The following is a 24252-nucleotide window of genomic DNA, read 5'->3' as shown; positions in this document are numbered from 1 at the left end:
AGAGAGAGAGAGAGAGAGAGAGAGAGAGAGAGAGAGAGAGAGAGAGAGAGAGAGAGAGAGAGAGAGAGAAAATATGAATTAGATCCTGATTTTGAAGCATGGGTTGGACTTAACCAGGGAGAGAAGCAGGTGAGATCTAGGGAGAAATTACCAGTCTGAGAATGAGCATGAAGAAAGGCAGGGGAGAGGCAACAAAGAACATGGTATTCATGGTAGAGACAGACCTGAATGAGTTCCAGCACAGAGTTGGTAGGAGACAGAGGAACTGAGGTGGGAACACATCATGGTGGCAGCTTGTGTTTTGCCTTGATCTGAAAGGATATTGTAACTGCTAATCCAGAGTTCCACCTTATAGCATATGTAGTTGGGCTAAAATAGTCCCATTTTATAATAGTGCTTCTATATGGAGTGTTCAGTTCACTCAAACTACCATTTCTGCCTTTATCTAGTTGTATGTTTTTCTGAAACACAGCATAATAAGCTGTGTTTCATAATAAGTCCCCATCCTATATATTATGGAAAAATTATTTCAATACCATTTTATAAATCTGACTCTAGTATGTATTAGATTTGTCCAAATGAAAAGTGTAAATACCATTGTGCCTTAAAATTGTTTTATCTTTTTAGGTAAACATAACCAACTCTTGAGACTGAAAATCAGGAATATACCTACCACCATTAAGAATTTTAATGTTTTTTTCTTTCTTTATAAATTTAATTTTTAATAAACTTGTATCCATAAACATAGCTATTTATGAACCTAAAGCGGATAATTTAGTGGCATAAAAAAACGTAGTATGCTGCTACTTTGATAATAACATCAAACATTCTTGTCTCGAAAATGCCACTTGAAATCATCTGGTCTACATTGTAATCTTCTTTTGAATGGCGAAAGCTTTTGTTGCCATGTCAACAGCTTGATCTAAATTTCAGTCTTCCCTGGCCTCCAGTGAAAGGATATTCTTCTGTTGACTACCTCTCTTCAAGCGGATTATTAAAGCTGGCTAGACAATTTAACAGTGGAAGAAAAACTGAGACTAATGGAAACTGTGGCTTGAAGCTGCAGCCTTTGACATGGAAGAGACTGTTCCTCTAAGCTGTAAAACATTCGCAGCAGAGTTACTGTACCCTCATGAGCTGCTTCACACACTTTAGTCAAGTTGTCACTCACTACATTGTTGAGAACATTTCAATGGCAGTGTAATGTTTTAAGAAACCTCTCCCAATTAAGCACCACCTGCTGGAGGCCACCTGTTTTCTCAGCAACATGGTATCCAGACAAGTAGCCCACTTGATTTTAGTTTCTAAGGCATTTTCCCAGATTCTATAGCACTGTAAAGCTAGAGAAGACTTGGTGCTGGAAAGTCTAGATATTCTGATCAACAATCATTTATTGAAGAGCTATTTTTATCTATCAGGTACTGTGCCGGACAGTGCTTATAAAAAATGAATAAGACTAGGGAGTCTTGTGGGGCTCAATGCTGCAGTTTAGAAGGCAACTACCTGCAATGACCTATGATACGGGTTCTTATATTGAAAGAGTGCAAGTGAACCACAGGCCAGAGAAGTAAGGGAGGGGACAGTAAAGTAATGAAAACCTCTCATTCATTGTGACACACAGAATAACTACTTGAATAAGTTAATTTTGTGGATATTCTTGGTGAAAATCTCTACAGGTGGCTATGAAATGGTAGCTTGTTCATTGCCAAATTTTTCACCGAGGGAACAGTACTTTCTATGGGCACATTGACTTCACTAATCAAGATGTCTTCAGAGCATTCTATTCAGAATCTTCATCTTAAAGCCTTTGGTGAGTTGGGATGATACTTTTTTGATAGTTATTTGAATTCAAAATGAGTTGAATGTTCCCTGATTTAAGAGCTAATACGTGATGGCTTTTTTCAGCGTCGTAGTTAATATTATAACCCTTCTTAACAACAGTTATTTGTTGTTATCCATCTGATGACTAGTTAACGTCTGTGTTTATTTGTGTCACAATACTAATAACAGTTAGGTAATCCAATTTCCAGACTTCAGAAACAGGTTGGTACCGTGACACAAAACTTTACAAACATGACTTAGTGAATCCTTCTCAACTGATCACATTGTTATGCTTACAAATAAAATCATAATTCACAAGCATTAGCACCGGTGCAATTACTGATTACTAGTATTTTAAGACATTCTCAGTTACTAATATTTTAAACATTCATCTGAGCAACTAGATAATGGCATGACCTGTCATGAAAGGTCATTAATATTTATTGTGCTGTCATAACTTTTAAAGTAAGAGACAGCTCATGCAAACAACAGAGTCATTCTTTTATTAAATCCGGAAGAGAATATAAGTACCTATTATATGCAAACACTGTAGCAGGGTACAGAAATGTAATATTAACTACAATATGACCTCTACCTTAAAGGAGTGCACAATCTATATGAAGAGATAGCTACATTTCCAATAATCATAATACAAAACAAAAGTTTTGTATTATGACTAGAGGAATATTTGCAAGGTGAAAGCTTCATAGAGAAGGTGACTTTTAAACTTTAAGAAGGTGATTCTTAAAGGAAGAATAGATTTTTTTAAGGCAGACAAGCTGTACTGTAATAATACAAAAATTCTTTTATCATATACATTTGCCAACTATTTTGCTATACATATCTTATTTCATTATGATACATATTTATCATCATTATAATGGTGTGAGTCAGCACCATTAAAATTTCCATTTTAGAGATTGAAAAATTATCGAGTTTAGAGAGTTCAGTAGTTTGTCGAGGTCCCCAGCCACTTCACAACCTAAACTCTTACTCACCCAAACTGAACTATTTCTCATTGTGGTGGTGAGATAGTGAATAGACTCAGTTAATGGGAAACAGCATCATTTTCTAGCCCAGGTAAGCTTACTCCACAATTTTCTAGTTTCTGTTAGATTGTAAGATCTTGAGAATAAAGTCCAGCCTATATATTCCTTAGCTATGCCTTCCAGTACCCTGGATGGACTTCTTAGGTAATTATAGACACGACTCCTTTTTATGTGTATGATAATATTTAAAGCAGAAAGTCATCTGTCAATTCAAAATACTACTTTTAAAATATTAGGAATAAAAATGTTCTCTGAAGCAAGTGCCTTGGCACTGATTCATGAGTATGGAGTCTTTACGTAGGAAACTCTGAGAAATCATAAATGATGTATAGACCAGTGGTGTGCTTGCAAGATTCTGACAAAATCAGTTAGTATCAGAAGAACAGACATAAATAAATTAGTCCCTTGCTGAATAAAACATAAATAACTCAGAAGAATGAACCTGAAAGGATCCAGATTCTGCTTTAATTATACAGGTGGTAGAATATACCTGCCGTACAACATCGGCATCATTGAAAACATTCACAATTGCAGATGTAACACGCTACCTTTTGCTAAGACATTGTGTGTCAATTTATGAAGGCTCACTAGGTAAATTTAGTAATTAAAAACAAGTGAAACTGAGACAAGCTTCCTTTCATAAGTATGATTGTAACATATCTTTCTAGAAATAATATTTAAGGACAACATCTCATAGCTACAATCAGTTAAATCTGTTCTTTTCTCATTTCTTTAGTGGAAAGATATGGAGCCACCTACCCACAGTTTGCCCGATTTCTCTGTCTTTGAAGAGCCAAATTACATTATGTTTTAGAAATGATTTTGTGACTTCTGTTTTCTCCAGTTCTCTTGATTGCTCAAGCCTTGGCTATTTTTAAAAGCTTTAGTTTTTCTTTGCACTCATTTTCCATTTAGAGTTTGAAATGATATGATCAAATATATTTGCTTTAAGAAATAGCACTCAAATCAGAATCTGGGTGGATAGGTTTGAAGTATAATTTTTTTTAAAGTAGAAGGCATTTTGTTAAGCAAAGTTTTTGCTCATGGGAATATTTTAAATATGTGAGGATAAAGAGAATATGTTATCTTCATAGCAGCTGATATGAGAATGTCTTTGTAGCAAGATGCTGGCTTTGCTGAGGAGTGTCTATGGTTTTTTTTTAATTAAATTTATTGGGGTGACATTGGTTAGTAAAATTATATAGGTTTCAAGTATACAGTTCAATAATGCATCATCTGTATATTGCATTGTGTGTTCACCACTCAAAGTCAAATCTTCCGTCACCATATATTTGACCCCCTTATCTTTAGCTACCTCCCCAACCCCCTTTCTTTTTGGTAACCACTAAACTGTTGTCTGTGTCTATGAGTTTTTGTTTCTTTGTCTTGTTTGTTTGTTGCTTTCAGGTTTATATCCCACATATGAGTGAACTCATATGGTTCTCAACTTATTCCATCTGACTTATTTCATTTAGCATGATTATCTAAAGATTTATCCATGTTGTTGCAAATGGCAGTATTTCACCTTTTCTTATGGCTGAATAATATTCCATTGTACATATGTATCACATCAAAGCTTCTAAGGGAATAAGACCGGAGTCTCAGGTAGAACTTAAGCTCAAATTTTATGCAAAAAAAGAGAGCGACTCTGAAAAATAAAGAATAAATGAGACACAAGGTAGAATGGTCTGTCTAGGGACAGCCTGGAGCAGTGTTTTTCAAACTATAGATCAAATGCCATGAATGGGTTATAGACTCAATTAATGGATGGTGACCAGCCATAAAAAATTAACAGATGAGAATAGAATAACAAATATCAGTGCATAACATATAGTAAAGATTGAGTATTGTTTTTAGGAATATTAGCATTACACATAGTAAAGATTAAGTATTTCTTTGTAAAATGTTTGTTCAATTTTACGTGTGTACAATGGATAAATATATCTTATAAAATCTTCGTAAAATAAATTATTAACAATAATCTAAAGAGAAGAGAAATTCAAATTAATCGTGGGATAGGGTATTTTTGGGGAAAGATGTTTTTAAATCTTCTCCATCTCCCTTGCTAAAACTTGAATAAATTCTACTCTGTTAACAAATACTTTCATGCAAATGAAGTTTGTTGTGGTTGTTTTTCTTGTGTGTGTGTGTGTGTGTGTGTATGCGCTGTGCGTGTGCATGAATGTGCACACACATACAGGAGTGTGTAGGTGACATATGAACAAGGACGGTTTCAAGAACTTAAGAAAAAACATAATACTATATATAATTATAATAAAATTATATAATATATTAACATATTCTAAGTATACATTCATATTTGTATCTTACATATATCCATATATAATAGATGCTGCATTTAAATTTTTGGATACATTTAAAATCATCTTGAGATAAGAAGCTAATAAAATTCAAATAACTGTATTAGGAAGAGAAAGTAACATAGACCCACAGTACTTCATTAAATCATTTGCTTTGATCTTGAATTCTCTCACCTGAAATGAGATGTGTAATTAATTGAACGTGTACTATCAGGTCTAGTGCTAAAATCACTTTCTTTTTAGTGAAGTTTTTCACATTGCTGAATTTTAATGTGCTATCAGAAAGACTGTCAGAGTTCGCTATTTAAATTTTTTTTCACTAAAACTTTAGTCTGTGAAGTCTTTACCTGTGTTAGTGTATGTGACTTCGTCTGTGTATATGCCCTAAAGTTTTATGTTAAAATTTAGTTTAACATAAAGTTATGATTTTTTTTCTGTTTTCTACAATTTATAGCCTATAGGTTTAACTATTTAGAAGCAATTCAGAAACTGCTGAACATTTTTTTTTTAGTATCTTTATTAAAACAAATATTTCCCCCCTTTTTCCTTCTTCTCAACAAACTTCCTTTCTATTTTTCTTTCTTTCTGTAGATATATGGAGATCCTCCCAAATGGCACTTGCTAAAAATTATGATAAAAAAGGCAGATACTATCCCTATCCTCATAAAGTTACCAGCAAAGGGAAGGTCAAGGTTTAAGAGTATACATAGAAGGTACATTTAGCTTAGACTGGGGGTCTTGGAGAAGATCTCTGGATCGAATGGTACCTAAGGTGCCACTTGAAGTATGAGAATCATATGGCCAGGCAAGTCAGAGTTGGGATGAAGTGCGGAGAGTCATAGACAAAAGGAATAACATATGCACAGAGTAGGAGCCAAGATGAACATGGGAGGGAGAGGAGAGAGGTGACCCAGCAAGTTAGGAAGGGGCTCCATCGCATCATAAAAGCTGCTGAAACCTGGTAGGAGGCTGAGTTGTGTCATGAAAGCAATGGAGAGTTGCTGATGGGATTTAAGCCAGTTCTACTTGATTTCTACTTGAGGAAGAGTACATTTGTGAAAACAGTGTAAAGCCACTCAAAGTTTAGTAAAGACTTTAGACCAGAGTCAGAAAACATTTTCTGAAAAGGACTAGACATTAAGTATTTTAGACTGTGGGCCATATTGTTTCTCTTATAACTACTCGACTGTTGTAGTGTAAACATGGTCATAGACAATATGAAATGAATGAGCCTGATTGTGTCCAATACAATTTTAAGGACATTGAAATATTATTTTATATAACTTTCACATATTGCAATTTTTTCTTTTTTTTATCATTTTTTTCAACTATTTAAAGATGATTCTTAGTTTGTAGGTCATAGGAAAACAGGCTTTAGGCTGGATTTTGGCCTACAAGCTCTGGCATGCTGACCTCTACTCTAGGGAATAAGGCAGGTATGTGAACTAGGGAGTAACACTTGGGTAGTTTATAAGGACATGTACAGAGTAAAGGACATGGGTTAATTTTTGCTTCTGATTCTCATGGCAGAGTGCAAAGATACTTAAACCATTATGTACAACTGTGAAGACTCTTAAGTTGATGCCTTTGAGGGGCAAAGAGTATTTATGTTTATACATTCTGCTATGTTAGAAGAGAATTAATATTCTTTAAAAATCAAGTCCTACAGTGTCTTCGCAACCTAATAGTAGAACAGATATTAAATATGTACTTAAAAATTTTAAAAATGTAATGTCTGTAATTACACATTATAAGAAAGACACATATTAGTCTGGGTTCTCCAGAGAAACAGAACTAGTAGGAGATATTTATATACAACTCACGAACACAGTCTTTCAACACCCTCTCAGCTGCATAAGAATGAGCCTTGGGCCTGGAACATTTTCTCATCAAAATATAGAGTCCTCACAGCCAGTGCCTGACTTATTATCTTTTTGTGTTTCACACTTAGTGTAATTTTTTATTCTGCTTAAGCATATTTGTCATACGATAACTGGCCAAACCCACTACTATATTTGTCCCCTGTGGTGAGGGATGGGGTCCTGGCATACTTCCAGGACGGACCTGCTGTCCATGGGGAACCAACACCCATTATTTAATCTGATCTTGCTCTGTCTCTTCTCTATGTGAGTAAAGTGTTATTTCATCCATGGCTTGATTGCTCTGTGTTTTCTTTGGTGACTCAGATACCAAGATGCAGTAGGCAGAAGTGTTCAGACTTCTACTCCTCATAACAGGCAACAGATGCTACTTGCCTTGGAAAGGGAGATTGAGAGAGAGAGAGAGAGAGAGAGAAACAGAGACATTGATTTATTATGAGGAATCTGCTCATACAGTTTTGGAGGCTGAGAATCCCAAGATCTGTAGTCAGCAAGCTGGAGAAACAGGAAAATTAATGGTGTAAGTTCCAGTCTGAGTCCAGTCTGAGTCCAAGTCCAAAGGCAGGAGAAGACCAATGTCCCCACTTGAAGACAGACAGCCAGCCAGACAGAATTCTTTTTTACTCGACCTTTTAATTCTATTTAGTCTTCAATGGATTAAATGAGGCCTACCCACACTGGGGAAAATGATCTGTTTTACTCAGTCTACAGATTTAGATATTAATCTCATTCTGAAACATCCTCACAGACGCACCCATCAATATATTTAATCAAATATCTGGGCACCCCATAGCTGATTTCAGTTGATACAAAGAATTAATCATCATAGAAAACAAGGGGGTTTATGAGCTTGAATGACATGACTAAAAGGTCTGTATAAAAACTCCTTTGAAGAGTAACATTAAACTAATACCTGAAGAAGAATTAGTTAAACAGAGTGGTTGGGGATGTTGAGTGTGGAGAAAAAAATTTCACATGAGGAAACAGTATATATTAGAATCCAGAAAAAGATGAGAAAGACCAGAAATTGCACTTTATTTCTGCCTAGAGTTTGCTGGCCTTCCTTGAGGAACAGGGCCAAACAGTGTAGAAACCCCAAGAATCCTTCATGTCCTTCCATATTCTCATTAGAGCAGAGCCAACTCTAAGCAGCTACAGATCAGCGATACTATTCATTTCTCTAAGAACAAGCACTCTTCTTAACCAATGGACTCCCTATTCCCTGTACCACTGCCCCCGCCCACCTTATCTAAATAACCTCTAATAGGAAAAAGAATGAGCTATAGGAAAAACTTCCAATCTTCATATTAAAAGCCATATTTTATGTCCTTGATTTTATCTTGGCTCCATAAACCCTCTTCTTTGAGAAGAGCAATTCCAGGAGGACATCATGATGCTCCCCACACATCATCCATGGCATCAGGAAAAGGTAGCACAGGCCCGTGACCAACCACAAGTGGTTTCAAGACTTCATCTGAAAGCTCTAACTTGCTTCTGTTAGCCCTGGGTTATGTATTAGAGAAACCATAAACAAGGATTTTTTTTTAAATCCCAGTTGCAAAGAACTGTTCTTTAACTGAAAGAAACAATTGAAAATCATTATAGAACAACCTTGTAAATTCAATTTTTGTCAGGAATATCACTGAAATATACTTGCACAAAATAATTCTTGAAGTGGAAAGATAAAGCAATCACATCGTTTTGAGACCACCCTCTCCAGTACCAGTCGAACAGTCTATTTTATATACCGCATTAAAGAAGTCACAATACAAAGTATACTGTGATTCTAGGCTTACAGTTACAATCTTTGTATACAACATGAACATTATGACAACCTTTCATATGTGTTACATCCATTATAACCCTGTCCAACCACAGATAAATGAGTTTTCATCATTTTAAACATGATGAAGATGATAGCTTATTGTTCTGATGTAGTTTTAGTTACATCCTTAGGGCCTAGTGTAGATTCCTAACATTATGGCAGATCCATTTTAAAGGTGAAAAAAATCCCTGATATCTTCATTACTTATAAGTAGTTTAGGCTTGCCAGAAATCCAACTGGGTTACCATAGAAACCTCATTGGTCTAGATGTGAGGTCATCACCCAACGCAAGCTAAAATTCAACCATTCTATTAGAAATTGTTAATACAAATAAATATTGAATAATTAATTATTGGTTACAGATAACACTTCCCCAATGCTTTATTCTAAGTTGTTTAAAAAATCCACTAAATATGACTTGTCAATAGTAAAATAGCAGAGTAGGGGTGGGAAGATTGGCTGAAATTTACTATATTTTAAAAAACAATGCAACAAATTACTGCTGAAAATATATCCTAGTGGCAAAACTATCTTAACAATGTTTTAAAGAGCTAAGTATAACTTGCTAAATAAGTGCTATGCTTCTCTCCGAAGTGACAGAGGGGCTTATAGCCATTTATGTTCAAAGAGCAAAACTCAGAGGGTGCCATCATAAGGCAACTTATTTTTCTCTATAGCTCTAAAGGTACTAATTTGTCTTCTTCCCTTAAATGCTATTCAGGGTAGATTTCATAACTTAGATAATAAAAAGTCCCACATTCATTTCTCATCACAAAAGAGTCTCTGTTCAGTAATGAAATTAGTCCAGTTTATTAAAATTAATAAACTTTTGAATTTTGATGCAGCCGAATGCATCTGCCTTCCTTTACAGAGAGCCTGATAAAGGTAAGAGCCTGCACTCTGACTGGAGAGTGTTTAGATGGCTTAGAGGTATGCCAGCGATACCTCTTCAACCAATAACTGCCTCTTGGGACAGGAGGAAGGGAGGGTCTTATGTGAAAGGTCTTATGTGGCTGATACTTGTGAGTTAGTATCAATATTCTAGAAAGCGACCAGGGATCAAGGATGACATTTAATCTTGGAGACTTCCATAAATTCTATGGGGACTGCCCCAGAAGATGCATCTTCTCCAACTTGTTTCCTCCATAATAACCCTGGGCATCAGGGTACACTTCTAATCTCTCTCTGCTAGCATCTCCTTAGCCCTCTAGGTACTGGCTTTAGGAAGACCTAGGATAATTCCAGCCTCTTTTTTTTGCATGATCAGTGTCTGGTTCATAGAAGTCATTGTGCCTTTGACACATGTTTTATACTCCTTTCTTGTTTCAGCTCCTTCATAGGCGGCTCCAGCTTTTTACCTAATAGATGGTGCAGACATGGTGTCTAACAAGATTCAGGAACATAGATTGAACTCTCTTGTAGAGAAAGACCAGAAAGTTGTGGGTGACACTCAGAGGATAGTAATCTCCAGGGAAGTATTTCTTCTGATGTTCAGTCTTTTCTGGCCAATTCAACTTCAATCATATCAGACTCTTGATATGAGAGAAGGATAAGGGTAACAAAACATTTTTTAACAACTTTTTATATTCATTAATTAACTAATTAATTATTAAATGTATTGGGGGCGACAGTAGTTAGTAAAATTATATAGGTTTCAAGTGTACGATTCAATAATACATTATCTGTATATTGTGTTGTGTGCTCACCATCCAAAGTCAACTCTTTTTAAAGTCCTACATAGATCTTAATTTGGTATCTTGGAGTATGTGGCATCTATTTGATTGGGATCTCACTCAGAAACAAAAGAGTTTCCCATTTTAACATCTTGATTTAGTAACCATTAATAGTCTCTTTATTTGAAAAAACAAACAAACAAACAAACAAAACCTTAAATGATACCCTAATAAGTTAATCCAAAATTTGAAATAAAATTTTGCGTGACTATAAAACTTTTATATGTGAGCACTCAGTGCATTCTTAAATAATGGTATAATTAGAGTATTTGAATGATCACCAAAATGTTAGGAATTATATGTAATTAAAGTTAACCTTACTTACCAAAACAAATAAATAAAAGATTAGTCTTTCGACCATACAACATGTTAGTATAAATGAGCAGTGGCAAATCTGAACAACCAGATAAATTCTCTTCCTTTGTCTAAAATGATTCGGCCAGATGTCTGTCTTATATCTTGTTATAACCTGGAACACACCTTTGTTTGCTTCCGAATGCCTTCATGATAACTCGGTTCTAAATATTTGGGGGAAATGCGAGTTGGGTAGGAATGCTCCATCTTGAGCACCAAGGGCAAATCCTGATTCACTTAAACCAGTCAGTAAAGTCACTTCCTAGCTTTGTGATTGTCTCAGAGATAGGGATATGAAACAAAATTTGGGTCAATAAGGCAAAATAAAAAGTTTGGTTTTGATTTCTGGGGAAAGCACTTTCTCCTTTCCAGACGCAATTTAGAGTGATAGTCTCTCTTCCTGATGGACACAAATTGAGGGAACATGTAGCTCTAGTACTTATTGGTAGGCATAGTGAATCTTAGGAAAGACTAGGTCAAATGGTAATGATACTGTGAAAAACAAAAGAAATGGAAAGAAACTAGAGTTTTCATATCACCTTTTAGTCACTAGAACAAAACTAGTCCAAAGTCTGCTCTTTTGGATTCTTCAGTTAATTCATGTAAAATGACCTAAATTGTTTTTCATATCCCCATTCCTTCACCATTCACATCCACTACAAATTTTTCACCTGGTGATTTTCCACCGAGAAGATAGCCACTAAACATTACTGCCAAGATGACTTCAAGAGATGGGTCCAGTTATTTGGAGTTCTTCACTACAGGAATAAAGGCCAACAGTAGTATTAATAATAAGTATAATTATATACACATATTTACTTTGAATTTAAAATTAAGTTGACCCCCCAAAGAATAGTAAATTGGTTATCAACTTAAGTTCTATGTAAAAAGATACAGTTCCATAAAATCAAATTTAAAGACTAATTTTTTGGCAAATCTATTTTGGTTTGTTAAAAGGTATGCGAAAATTTTTTTTAAAAGACAAATATTTTAATTTTTTTGTCATATGGCAATTGGGACTGGTTGTATAGACATCCTTTTAGTCATTGACTTTTTGAAAAAAAGTGGCCCTCTTTCTAGTAGAGCAGGAAAACCTTTGAATTTCTAGAAAAAAAGTGTTTTGTAGTAAATAAGTTCTTTTTTTAAATAAAAAAATAAAAACCTCAGGTTTTCTACATACCATGAGTGAGCAGCTGGAAAGCCCTAAGCAGTTCTTTTATGTTATATCAAGGAGAATTTCACAGTTTATGGCATAATTACCATTGGTAAGCATTAAATTCCACCTATTTGGGCTGAGTAGCACTCTTTGCACACAGATAGGAAAAAAACCTTGGCAGTGGGATTATTTAATGCTGCGAGTATGAATTGACCACTTCTGTTCTTGATTCATAAAACTATACTATAGGAAGAGTAATAATACTTGCAAACTTATCAAAACCTAAACAATACCATGCCGTACAGAAAAGCAAATAGCAGTAGGGAAAACAGTAGCAGTTACCACAGTTCCAAAGACTTGTTCAGTGGATGTCCTTCAACATATATCATGGGAAGAATTCTACTTCTGTCTCTGCTGTCACAGTGGGGTCCGAGGATAGTCAAGACAGGCTTCTGCAGTGGGATTATAGAAGGACTAACTGATCTGTGACTCCTGAAGGGGTTATCAGCTTAGTACCCACAGTCTCATTACAGTCTTTCCAATCTTCACAGATTCCAGAGTCTGGTCAAATATCAGACCAATAACATAAGTAATTTAAAATATGACAAAAGTCACATGAGACAGTAAAGTCATAAAATATTATGTAGATAGATTTAAAGTCTGTATTGACTGTCGAATTTTATTTTTTCCTTGTCAAAAGCATTGTGGTAGCCACCAATTATAGTTAGGCACATTTATGTATTTCATCTTCACATCTAATAACAATAACAATGTTGTTTATCATTTATTGAACAATTACAATATACCAGACACTATACTAAGTGCCTTAATACATTATTTAACTTAATTCTTCTAGTAATCTTCTGAGCAGATATCAATAGTTTCATTTTATAAATGAGAAAATGAAGACTTAGAGAAGTTCTTTGTCTAAGGTCACAAAATTAGCAAATAAAGGAACTTGGATGTGATACCAAGGCTTTCTGAATCCAAATCTCATGATTATTACATTATTATCTTTAAGTCACAAATTGATTACCTGATTAGGAATTTTGTAAGATCCATTTACCATACTTCTCTGCAAAAAAACAGCAGGGGTAAGAATTAGTAAGATGATATCTTCTATGAAGACAAAGCAATGCTCAGGTGTAATTGTCTGTACTGATCAACATTATATTTTGTTTCACTTGGAACAATATGTTTTCTATTTTAATTAGACTTTATTTTTTAGAGGAGATTTATGTTCATGGAAAAATTGAATAAAAAACACAGTTTTCATATCTCTTCTGTCCCCCAACTCTAAAGCACAGCCTTCCTCACTCTCTACATATCATCATATATATTAACAAATAATGACATATTGAAATATACCTACATTAGAGTGGTATATTTGTTACAATAGATGAACCTACGTTGACACATTATTATTACCAAAGTCCATTGTTTGCTTTACGGTTGTCCATTCTATGAGTTGTACGTTGATGTTATGCATCTATGTTTTTCGACAAATATGTAATGACATGTATTCACCATTACAGTATTGTATAGAATAGTTTTATGACAATATTTTTTTAAAAGGTATTCATTGCATTAATTGGTATATCTTCAATTTCTTATTTAGTAACTAGGAACTAACAAATCATAGAAGAGACCACAGAGATATCATCAACTAAATATGGCCCAATCCATGCAAGCTTAATATATTACCAATTTATCAATGTTTCACTGGGGCCAATCTCAGCAATAAAATGTATCGAATGACCAGATATGATGATTAGGTGATTTGCAATCATAACTTTATGTAAAAGGACACAAATATGGGCAGCCTCTTTTAAATGGTGGGAAATTCTTTTATTTTGAAGAGAAGGAGTCTGTGCAGAAGAAAGCACAACCAAATATCTATTGCATTCAAACTGAAATCATTATACAAAGAAGTTGTGCATTGTCATTTAATTTGAAGTTACTGGATATTTTATTTGGTACAACATTTCATACTGTTTTAGAGCGCTTCCTTATGTGCTCATGAGACTATGAAAAACTCTACTTCTTAGAGATTTTTTTTTCACTTTTTTGTTAACTGAGACCAAGAATTTAAAAAAACCAAAAATTTCTCTGATATTTATCTTGTGTATGGTAAACTAAAAAGTTTTAGGTCCTCATATACATCTACAAAGCACTTATCAACTATTGATTAAAACCCCAAATGTTTGGTCCTTCTTGCATCACATTTTTGGCCATACTTTTGCCGAAGAGGATTGGTATTCAATCAGGAACCTACATTTGTTTATTAAACTCGAACAGTAGAGTGACAGTTGTAACCCTAAAGAGTACAGCTCTCCTTCAGCTGACAACATAGATAAATTGCATTATAGGTATGTATAAAAGAACTCAATCCTGAGTTCGCTGCAATCTATACTCTGTCAAAGACTCTTTTTAGATGTCTGAGTTTTTACAGGCTACCAAGCATATGAACTATTGATTCCTGTAGTTTCTCTGATTTGTCTTTTTATTCAATTACATCATATATAAACACAGCATCTAAATTTAATATTTGTGCCAAGCCCAAATCCTATCCTTGTTCCATTAATACTTAATTTCTCTCCTCTTGGACTCTAGTAAATATTTTTGTTTATGGCTAGAATACATACATTTTTATCTATCAATCTAGAAAACTTATTCATTATTTAGAAGTTGGGAAAAGAGATTTTAGTGTAGGAGTGAGTGTGTAGAAAGCCTACAAACGTCTTGTCATTGTAAGTTTATCCATGTTAGTCCTTGGAGGAGATACATACATTTTAATAAGTAGGAGAAGATCAATTCTAAAATTTTACTTTTAGTTTTTTAAAGTTGTGTTCCTGTGACTCTAATATATAATTATGGAGATACATTTTCAAGGATGAGCAATGTAGGGATAATTTCAGATTCATAAAATTTTTCATTATATAAATTCACATGGACCAATCTTTGCTAGACAATCTTATAGCCTAACTGAAAGAATTTTTAAAATTATAATTAAACCTATTACATATCCTTTTATAAGAGATATTTATAATAGACATTTTGTATTCATTGGAGTCTTGAAGGGAGGCAGGGTTCCACCTTCTATTACAGTAAACCTGCTCTCTGGCTCCAACAGTTGAAGGTTAGGTAGTGACTAGTGAGGGTGGTGGCAGAGAATTGAAATGGACCGTTCTGGTGAATGACTAGTCTGGCCTTCTTTGACTTCAGCCTATTCTTGGGGCTGTTTCTAAAGTTTTGTTAATATGCGAGCCACCAAATGATTAAATAAAACACTTCTCTGCTTAGTTTAGCAGATAGGATTCTGTTGCTTGCCGCCAAAAACTTTGACTGATTAAGTATTTAACAATTCTATGTAAACCTTTATATATTAAGCTGCATATTGAGGAAAATTTGAATCTAGGTACCAGATCATGTAAAAAAAGTTTCCTCAGGAGCAATTATAATTTTGAATGAACCTCTAATGTTCTGAATGGTGCAGCACAGGCTAACTTCTCTGGGTACAAGTGTCCTTATTTATAAAATAAAAAATGAGGCTAGTGATGATTTTCATACTAGATCAGTGACTTGTGCCTCTTGAGCCTTAGGGATTCAAAGAAGCCCCTCTCGGCTGGTGAAAGAGAGCAGAGTGAGAGAGGGTGTGATTGGGAAGTGCCATGGAACTTAATTTTCTCTCTACTGTTTTGCAAAGTATAAGCAAAGTCATATTCAGAGAACCAATAGGTTCTCTTCAAAATTGCTTTAGAATAAAGAATTCCTCAGTATTCGAAAAATATAATAAAAGTCTAAGATGTCTCCTAGCTCCTTTATTCCATTAATCTGTTATGTCTGGGAAATCCTTCAGCATAGTATTCTCCAAAAATAATGGGAGGAGGCAAAATGTTGTAGGCATAATGCCTACAAAAATAGCCACATTTCTAATAAAAATAACTACCATTTGTTGAGTGTTTACAGTATACAAAACCCAGTGTAGTAAGTGCGTTAAATGAATAAATTTATTTAATACAACAACCCTATACATTTGGTACTATACCTAAGATCATATAAGTATAGAAGGTAGGATTTGAACCCAGGCAGACTTGTTCCAGAGCACATAGTCTTACCTACAATTCTATAACCTTTCTGCTTAGTAATATGACATTAGAACCTCAAAGCAACATATCAGTTTCTCTCAGGAATAAATGAATGAGCAGGAATCTTTGAGACAATGCTTATAGTGAAGCTTTATGGTATGCATTTATGAGATCTAATGTGAATGGAATCACCAGATTGAAAAGTGGCTGAGAGATTGTTTTCAGCAGTTTGCATAAGTTATTTCCTGCTAATCTGCTGACATGCCAAAAAAATTGTTTCAAGGACATCATTTTGTGTGTCTTTCCAATAGCATTGCCAAGTCAGATTCCTCTGGCTGGAACTTCCAGTTACTATATTGAATAGGAGTGGTGAGAGTGGACAACCTGATCTTGTTTCTAATCTTGGGGGAACTGGTAGATAATTTCAACAAAGACATGAAAACTCTAAACAAATCAAATGGAAATGCTAGATATAAAAAAATGACAGATTTTCAGTTTTTATTATTAAATATATTAATTGTGGTTGTTTTACATACATATACCATTTATCAGGTTGAAAAAGTTACCCTCTCTTAGTTTCTTAAGAGCTTTTTCCATGTGCTGGTGTTGAATTTTGTTGAACTCTTTTTTTTCTACATCTATGGAAATGATTATGTATATTTTTCTATTTTGTTTGTTGTTACGGTGAATTACGCTAACCAATATTTGAATGTTGAATCAGCCTTACATTTTTAGAGTATACTCAACTTTGACCATAAAATATTATCTTTTTAATATATTCTTGGTGTGTATTTGTTGGTATTTTATTGTGGTTTTGCATCTATATTTATGAGAGAAATTGGTCTATAATTTTGTTTTAATGCCTTTGTCTGTTTTTGCTGTCAAGGTACTCCTGGCATCATAAAGTGAATTAGAAACTATTCCCTTATAAAATGTTCACATTATAAGTGAATTATAGAGTTATAACCCAAGAACATGCTTTATATAATTTTAATTCTTTTAAATTTTCTATGATTTGTTTATGACTTAGAATATAGTCAATATTTTCTACTTAAATGTTTGATAAAATTCATGGGTTTTTCTTTATTGGAAGTTTATTAAGTCAACTACTTTAATAGGGATTAGACAGCTTAGTTATCTGTTAAATGAGCTTTGGCAGTTTCTGTCTGTATTATTTTGCTAGGGCTGCCATAATTTAGTCAAAATTGTCATTCAGGGACTTAGTCCACTTCATAGAAGTTTTCCAATTCATAGGTATAGGGTTATTCAGAGCATCCCCTTTTGATGTCTGTAGAGTCTATGTCTGTAGAGTCTGTAGAGTTATGCCTCCTTTTTAGTTCCTGGTGATTGCATTTTTATATCTTCTCTCAATGTGGCTATATGGTTATCAATTATATTGTGTTTTCCAAAGAAACAGCTTATGGCTTATTTTCCTTACAATTTTTGCTGTCCTCAATTTCATTGATTTCTAATTTTATCTAAATTATTTTCTTCCTTCTGATTACCCTGGTTCAATTTGCTCTTGTTGTATTTTCTTAAGCTGCAATATTAGATCATCGATTTGAAATCTTCTTTCCTATCACAAACATCTAATACTATAAATATCCCTCTAAGCGCTCCTTTAGCTGCATCCAGTAGTATGTCGAATTTGGCTTATACTAGCTTATAAGAACTGATTGTTACATCTGTTCCTAACTTCATTTTCTGTGATGTTAACCATGATGGGAATATTTACATCATGGAAATTGGCAAATACTGCAAATCAAGACTTTGTTTTTCAGAGAGCTGATTGCTGAACATTTAGTGCTGTAGCATTTTCTGTGTCCTATGAATTTTAGTATGCCATGTTTTCTTCTTCACTCAAGCCAAAATATATTCCCATTTCTCTTCTGATTTCCTCTGATTCATGAGTTATTTAAAAAACGTTATTTAATTTAAAAATATTTGAGACATTTTCCAGATACGCTTCTGTTATTGATTTCTAGTTTATTTTAATTATAACCCAAGAACATGCTTTATATAATTGTAATTCTTTTAAATTTTCTGTGATTTGTTTATGACTTAGAATACAGTTTATTTATGGTTCAGTATGTTCTATGTGCACTTAAAATAATTGTGTATCCTGGTATAGTCGGGTGCAATAAAAATGTCAACTAGATCAAGTTGGTTCATAATAAAGTTCTGGTCTCCCATATCCTCTCTAGTTTTCTTCTTACGCTTTCTATTATTTATTAAGAAAGGAGTAGGAAGTTTCTGACTATGACTGTGAATTTTCTTCTTTTAATTTTGAAAGTTCTTTGCTTTATGTATTTTGTGACTTGTTAGGTGTATACATGTATAAGTTTGTTACATCTTCTTTTTGGATTAATTATTTTATTATATGGAATGTTGCTCTTTATGTGATTGTGTGGTAATTTATGTAGACAACTCAGCATTCTTTTTTATTAGTATTTTCAATTACTTATTATTTTATTTTTTGTAACAGCTGTATTAAAATATAATTTGTAGACTGCACTATGAAATTTATTTTTTTAAAGTGTAAAATTGAATGTTTTTAGGACATTTATAGAGTTGTGTAACTATCACCACTCTCTTAATTTCAAAATATTTTTCATCAACTCAAAATAAAACCACCCACTCATTAGTAGTCACTGCCCATTATGTTTGGCTTCTTTCATTTAGCATGTTTTCAAGGTTCAAGCATGTTGTAACTTCTTCTTTTCAATAGTACGTTACTCCTCTTATGAATGCATAATATTTTATGCATGGGTCTACCACATTCTGTTTATCCATTTATATATTAATGAACACTTTGGTTGATTCTTTTTATTCTTTTACTTTTAATTTTTTATGTTTTTGCACTTAAAGTAAGTTTCTTATAGATAGCATACAGTGGGGTCTTGCTTTTATATCCAACCTAACATTCTCTTTTCTTTTAATAAGTTTGTTTAGACCATTGTAATCATTGATATAATTGTTTTAACGTTTGCCATATTCTTAGTTTCTATTTGCTTTGCTTGTTCTTTTTCTTCTATTTTTCTTCTTTCTTTTGGATTGAGAATTTAAATAATCCCTTTATCTCTTCTATTGTTTTATTTTTATATCTATGTGAAATATTTTTGTAATTGTCCTTAGGTTTGCTACATTCATTTATGCTACATCGTATGTAGTGTAAGAACAAAATAACAGTACATTCCCAATTTCTTCCTCCTGTACTTTGTATCATTTTTGTCATAAATTTATTATATTTTATAAATTCATCATAATTATTTTTGCTTTAATGAAGTTATTTTTAAAAAATAAAATAATAAAAGTGAAGTTAATGTTTATTTTTATTACTAGTTCTCCTAATTTAAAAAAAAAATAGATCCAAATTTCTCTCAGTTATCATATTCCTCTACCTAAAGAACTATGTTTAACATTGCACTGCAGGTCTACAGGCTCTCTCTCTTTTCTTTTTCCCCAGAGAAAAATCTTTGTATTTTATTTTTGAAATATATTTTTACTGGGTATGAAATTTTAGGTATATGTATGCTTAGTTTGTGATTGCTATCTTATGATTCAAGAAAAATGATTTTTTGAGATTTTTTTTTTTTCTGCGCGTGTGTGTGTGTGTGTGTGTTTTTTTTTAATGTAGGGGAAGTGACACTAGTTTCAACTTTCTACTTTCCAAGCAGAAGGTGAATTCCTGCTGCTTTTTATTGAGAATTATAATTCTTACTCCCTTGGAATCTCTAACACACATCACTGAAAGTCACTGATATGTAGAAAGTAAAGGCTAGATTTTATAGAACTCTTAAATCATTTTATTATGCCTCAGTTTGTATTGAGAAAGAGTTTACTTCAGTTTGTTATCAAAATGTTAATTATAGCATCTTGGTGAATATTCTTTTTTATAGCACACTGCCCTCTCCAGAGAAGCTGATATTTTAGACAAAGGGAGGACTGTCCCCTCTTACCCCTTCCTGGTATATAGGAATCAATGACGCATACATTTCTTTGTGAATGGATTAATGAGGGTTGATTGGTATCATGGCAAGCAAGCAAATGATACTGGGCAGTGGCAATCTCTACATCCTCTCAGGCATGTAAAGCCATGCTCATATGATTGAATGTCCAAGGTTGATGCAATCACATTGTTTTATAAGAGAATGAGCTCAGACCACATACTGAAGATTTGTGTAGCTGGCTATGTTGGGCACTAAACATATATGTCCGAAAGCATTTGGAATAAATTGTTTCTAATATGACACTTACCTCCAGATACGAACTGTCACAATGACCTCAGATTACAAATCACAACTACTAACTAATGGACTCATAACTTCATTGACATCCAACGTTTTGTGTGTGTGTTTCCTGTTTTTTGCTGGAGCTTGCTGTGACAAGTTAGATCCCGTCTGTCTGATCAGTAACAAGCAAAATGACAAACACAACACAGAAAACATTTTTCAGTATCCAAAATTGTTTTCTGCCATTTGATTTTACTAATATATCAACATGTAGAGCTAATAAATAAATGAAAGATGGATAGGACCTTGAAATTGGGGTAATTTTTGTGAGAACTGCAAGATGACAACAATATTTTTAAAAAGACATTGGTTTACATTCATGATTGTTATACATTTTATATTTAAATCACTTACCTCTCTCCAAAAGGATCCAATGCTCTAGAATAAATTAGCTGCCATATTTTATACCAGTAGGGAATAAAGAAGCTGCTTCTATCTTTGGAGCTGGGTTTTTACAGGAAGTTGTAGACATGTGGTATGACTGGTATTTTGCTTTCTGATCTAAAAAAATTTTTAATGACGAAAAAAAAATATCCACCCTTCACTGGATATTTTTTCTACTATAGTTACTGAGATATCGTGGTAGAAAAATTTCTTTATAAGTTAGAAGTGGTTTTGAGTAAGTTTTATATCCTTAATTATCCCTACTAGGAGGTAGAACATTTTTTCCCTGTTACTGGCCATTGCTTTTTCTGTGGTGGTACAGCTGTGACTGGGAGATCTTTAAGGTAAAGTCAATAGGAAAAATTTAGGAATTTGATGAAATATTTTAGTATACATTTGACACATTGTTCTCTTTCCCTACCATACAGCCTTGTATTTCTCCACTTTTCATAAAATGCTATGTATAGAGAAGGTTAAGTGTAAAAAAATATTCTTGATAAATGCACATTGGATTCATGAAACCAGATGAGCTGACTGTTGGATACTCCATTCATGATTGTATTAGACTATAAGATTCTCCCTCAACCTTCTTACTTTTCCAAAAACTGCCTAACTTTGACTCCAAAGCATGCATGAACTAAAATATTATGCAGTTCTTACATTTTACACAAAAGGCTTATAAATACCCACCATTATTGCTGTTATTAATATTCTTTTGTTTTAAAGAGAAAAGTACCAGCTCCTCTCATTTCAGAGCAAATAACACAACTGTAAAAGCTGTTGCCAAGCAACCTGCATTCACAGCTCAGATGGGCTGAATTGTTTATATTCATATGTGGATAAAATTGACCCACTACTTCTCTGAAAAAAAAAAAGTCTTTGAGATTCTTTTTGCTAAGATTTTAAGGTGTAGGTCATGGCATTATTGTTCTGTAGAAGGTTCCAAAACTGACACACTCAATGTGTATATCTCCTTCACTCTTCTTGCCATATTACAGTATATTTGGTTTGGGGCTGTTTCCCTATTAGACTGTGAGTTCCTTGAAAACAAGGATTTTGTTCTACTCATTACACAGGAAAAGATCTTATACATAGCTGTATTCCATAAGTGTGTGATGGGTGCTTTGAAATCATTTTTACAAGTGTCTGTCTATATGCTTCTACAATAACATTTTCTTACTAGAACTTAGAAGGAAGAAAAACTGTTAGATTAAAAAACACAGCAATCTTAAATTGCGACAAGCAAAAACTATAGCAATAAGTTAAAATACTAGAATTACACCATTTTAAATTAGAAAAAAAACTTTATGGAGTGTTTATTACCCTGGTCTCAACCTTAGTTCTCATTTGAAACACAAGGAGATTATAAATTTAACTGGTCTAGAATGAAGTTTTGAATTGGGGTATTTTTTTAAAGTTCCCCAGGCGATTCAACTGCAGGATTGAAAACCACTAATCTAGTGGTTTTCATTTCATGGTGGAGAAAACAGCCCAGAGGAGAGAAATGTGTGAGGTTGTGGAAAGAACACCAGCTCTGGAGTCATTTGCCGACCACCTGCAAATGTCTGATTTTAACTATCAGTTCCTCATTGTAAAATAGAGATGATAACATCTACTTGTGGGACTTCTGGAAGATTAGTGCAATGACATGTGTAGCGCAGCTAGAACCATGCTTGGTGGGAGCGAGGCAAGGACCAACCCTTCCCTTAACAATTTTATCTGAATTGCAACCAGGACATGAGTGGAACCTTGATCTGCTGACTTCCAGACTCTTCAGTACCACGGAAAGCATCACAGGATGCCTCTAGCTCTGATGATGCTGGAAGGGAGTACGCATTAACATATTTGTCAAGAGCTTGGCAGGAAACACAAGAGGTACCCAAAAGGTTAAAAGAAGAGAACTTAATGAAAGAACTTTTTTCAAAGGCACGGCAATCAAAGGAATGACAAAGATACCAGAAAGTAAGTCAAGGCTGGCCAGATCAAGGGATTAGAGTGGTTACTGAAACCTAGTACTACCTATGGCTGTGAGAAATAGGCCACTTGGCAGAAGCTGCATCCCAGTTAAAAGAACAGAGCTAGTGGTCAAACTACAGCCTGGCAGGAAGAGAGCTGGGAATGAATCTCTCCTCTTACTCTCTAAATTTCTGCTGGTGATTACATTGGCTAAGACAGAGGACAAGGAAGCCCAATTGATGCGATTCATAAAGATCAGTCTCTTGGGGCCCAGTGCAGGGCAAAGAAGGATGAAGAAGGTTCTGGAAAGGGAATCGGAAGACATCCAGGAATTACTGAGCTTCTACTCTATGCTTGGTATTTGATGTGCATGATGTCTTTACAGTTCATGTTGCTGTGGGGCTAATCCAGTCAAACATAAATTGCCCCAAATTACTGATATTCTCTATGGCACAGCCTTCATTATCAGGACACACACACATACACACACACATACATACATACATACATACTAACTTTGTCCTGAAATAGACATTCTCAGGCTAGGAAACCTGAACTTGACTGCTGAATATGGGTCCACTATAGGAGAGGCACACTTCTACTCTGGCTTCTTTGTTGGAGTAGATTCAGCAGGAAAATCAGCATGCAAGGCCTGCTAGCCAGGGACACAGAATAACCAAAATCAGCTCCTGTCTCAGCAGCTGCCTGCTTTTCCTGAGCCTTCTGCTCACCTCTTTGTTTTGTAATTTATCCATCTAAGAAGTGAAAAGAACACCTGCTTCTCATTATAAGATTGAGATGTTCTGAGGGAAATGAGAATCACTCTTATGGAAGAAAAATGCTGTCTATTTAAATACAAAGTTGAAGTAGGAGACATTCTATCAGCACTAATTTTTATCAACAAACAGGACACATATAAGACACCTGACATTTTATTTCTTTCAATAACAATTTTTTTTTTCTTTTAGAGAGAATCACCTGGAGAATCAGAGAAAAATAAGACAGCCTCTGCCTTTAAGGTGTTCATCGTCTTATGGGAGGAATCAGAAATGAAACATTTCTTAAAAGTGAATAATGTTAGATTATACAAAGGTTTTGGTACCCTTTTAATGCCTTGTCTAGATGTATTAATCTAGTAATATCCATTTACCTATCATCTATCATCTAGCAACTTACTAAAATTTTGTTTCTAAGCTGCGAGCTACATATACCCTTTTCAGCTCTTCTTACCTGATAATGCTTTCCTTTAGATTCCCAGGGTTCTCCAGACATTTTCATTCATACCTTAGTTCTTTCCTCAACCCCAGGTTATTCCCCACTGGCCTGCAGCCTTGTTCTGAATAAGTTATCCTAATTCAGTTTTTGATTCTTTTATGGTAAATTTCTCTATACT

At 34.1% G+C, this 24252-nt stretch overlaps 1 protein-coding gene across 4 annotated transcripts in view; it reads left to right on the top strand.

Annotated features, from left to right (window-relative positions):
- Nucleotides 1-24252, top strand: part of GRM1 (glutamate metabotropic receptor 1) — a 325790-nt gene that overhangs the window by 150227 nt on the left and 151311 nt on the right. The gene's annotated exons all lie outside the window — the stretch shown is intronic.

The sequence above is a fragment of the Pteropus medius genome, unplaced genomic scaffold (assembly GCF_902729225.1).
Source record: "Pteropus medius unplaced genomic scaffold, Ma_sr-lr_union100, whole genome shotgun sequence".
Lineage (NCBI taxonomy): Eukaryota > Metazoa > Chordata > Mammalia > Chiroptera > Pteropodidae > Pteropus > Pteropus medius.
The sequence above is the reverse complement of the archived record's forward strand: the minus strand, read 5'-3'. Positions and strand labels throughout refer to the sequence as shown.